Source organism: Cnephaeus nilssonii (genome assembly GCF_951640355.1).
Source record: "Cnephaeus nilssonii genome assembly, chromosome: X".
NCBI classification, from domain to species: domain Eukaryota; kingdom Metazoa; phylum Chordata; class Mammalia; order Chiroptera; family Vespertilionidae; genus Cnephaeus; species Cnephaeus nilssonii.
The window spans coordinates 113,611,507-113,614,217 of NC_137071.1; the positions used below are offsets into that span (position 1 = coordinate 113,611,507).

The following is a 2,711-nucleotide window of genomic DNA, read 5'->3' on the forward strand; positions in this document are numbered from 1 at the left end:
AACTAATTGATATTTCTCTCTCTCTCTCTCTCTCTCTCTCTCTCTCTCTCTCTCTCTCTCTCTCTCTCTCTTTCTCTCTCTCTCTCTCTCTCTGTAAAATAAATCAATAAAAAATTTTAAAAACTGACCTTATAATTAAAGGGCATAAAAATTTTTGAAAATGGAAAGACCCATAATGTCTTGTGTGATAGCAAAGACATCCTCAAATGGAGATGATAATGCCAAGAAAAGTTTCATAATAAAATGGAAATGTATTTTATTTGCTACTGAGGAATATGCTACTGAGCAAATGCAGGGAGTTTCTCAGTGTATTAAGCTGGTAGACTTTCTCCCTGGGATGGACTTTGGAACAATGTGCAGATCTGCCAGCTTCTATGGCCCTTAGACATGGCCCTATAACAACTCATAACTGACCAAGAAAGAGCTATTTGGTCTATGAATTGCATTTCCAAGGTTAATGAACAACAACCTATTTGGAAGGTCACCACTGTGATTAAAGAAGGAAAAACCAAATCAGCACAATGGGCTGAGTTGTATGTTGCTTGCTATGATATTTCAGATTGTACTGACTCATGGGCAGCGGTCAATGGCCTGGCTATATGGTGAGGCAGAAGGGCAATAAAAAATTGGCCTATGAAAGGTATGCCTGTATGAGGCATGGTCCTATGGAAATCACTGTGAGAATCTGAGGGGTGTATTAGAGTAGGTCATGTCAATGCCCATCAGAAGAACCCTCTTTTAGTTTGAAAGGAAATTGGAAGCAACAAGTAGATATACTGCTTATTTAAGGTCACTTGAGTCCATGGGGTAAGTGGATATATGGCTATTGTAGCAATGCATAGAGAAAGCCTTAATCTAGCCATGTTCCTCTTGCAGCCTGTGAGGATAAAGTGCCAATAAGAACTGTTCTAGCCCTTTATTTCTGTGGTCTTCTTCTAAGGACACATAACCCTCGTCTAACTGTATTAAGTTATTTTTGCTACTGTAACAAATTACCATAGATTTAGTGGTGTCAAACAAGATAATTATATTATCTTCCACTTCTAGGAACCAGGAGTCCAAAATGAGTTTTACAGGGCTAAAATCAAGGTGTTCAACACTGTTGGTTCCTTCTGGAAGCTCCATGGGAGAATCTGTGCCTTACCTTTTCAGCATTCCTTGGCTTCTGTTTCTGTTGCCTTCCCTTCCTCTGTAGTCTACTCTCCCTTTATCTTCCTCTTACAAGGGCACTTGTGATTACATTTAGGGCCCACCCTGACAAGGAAGGTAACGTCCCCAACTCAAAATTTTTAACTTAACCAAAAAAATTCTTATTGCAATATAAGGTTAATTTCACAGGACTGAGGGACTAGGACATGGATACTTTTGGGGCCATTATTCAGAGCACCACATTAAAATAAGAAAAGAACCCTGGCTTTTATGCCAGCTCCCTCCTCCCCCCACTCCATCCCCCAGCTCCCGCTGGGGCTGCACCATGCTAGCACCAAGCTCAGTGCTCCTGCTAAGGCAGCACCGCCTTCTCCTTCCAGCCTCCATCATGATCATCTACAAGGACCTCATCAGCCATGATGAGATGTTCTCCCATATCTACAAGATCCAGGCGATCGCAAACAGGCTGTGCCTGGAGGTAGAGGGGAAGATGGTCAGTAGCACAGAGGATAACATTGATGACTCGCTTATTGGTGGAAATGCCTCCGCTGAAGGCCCTGAGGGCAAAGGTACCAAAAGCACAGTAATCACTGGTGTTGATATTGTCATGAACCATCATTTGCAGGAAACCAACTTCACAAAAGAAGCCTACAAGAAGTACGTCAAAGATTACATAAAATCAATCAAAGGGAAACTTGAAGAAGAGAGACCAGAAAGAATAAAGCCTTTTATGACAGGGGTTGCAGAACAAATCAAGCACATTCTTGCCATTTCAAAAACTACCAGTTCTTTATTGGTGAAAACATGAATCCAGATGGCATGATTGCTCTGCTGGACTTCCGTGAGGATGGTGTGACCCATATGTGATTTTCTTTAAGGATGACTTAGAAATGGAAAAATGTTAACAAATTTGGCAATTTGGGTCTATCACCTGTCATTGCAACTGGCTGCTGCTTTTCATCCACAAACCAAGACTAGGACAAATGAGACTGATGTTATCTTGAGCTCTTCATTTATTTGACCTTGATTCATTTGGATCAGAGCCATTGTTTTGAAGAAAAAGCATGTCATGTAGGTTGTCTAAAAATAAATGCATTAAAACTCAAAAAAAATAAAAAGAAAAGAAAAGAAAGAGCACTAGTTGGTTTGGCTCAGTGAATAGAGTGTTGACCTGCAGACTGAAGGGTCTTGAGTTCAAATTCAGCAAGGCCACATATCTAGGTTGCAGGCTCTATCCCTGGCCCTGGTCAGGGTGGCTGCAGGAGGCAACCAATCGATGTGTCTTTCTCACATCAATGTTTCTCTCTCTGTGTCTCTCCCCCACCCTTCCACTCTCTCTAAAAATCAATGGAAAATATCCTCAGGTGAGGAATAACAAAAACAAAACAAAAACAAACAAACAAACAAAAAACGTGAGAAAAGAAATCAGACGTGTCCCAACTGACAGATATTCTATAAAATATCTGGCCATTACTCCTCAAAATTGTCAAGGTATTAAAAAAGAAGTGAAGTCTGAGAAATTATTATAGCCAAGAGGAGTCTAAGAAAACATGATAATTAAA

The 2,711-nt window shown here is 40.5% G+C and overlaps 1 pseudogene across 1 annotated transcript; it reads left to right on the plus strand.

Annotated features, from left to right (window-relative positions):
* Positions 1–1,498: 1,498 nt before the first annotated feature.
* Positions 1,499–2,053, plus strand: LOC307095208 (translationally-controlled tumor protein-like; annotated as a pseudogene). Its single transcript has one exon. The product of its transcript is annotated as a translationally-controlled tumor protein-like (transcript).
* The last annotated feature ends 658 nt before the right edge of the window (positions 2,054–2,711 follow it).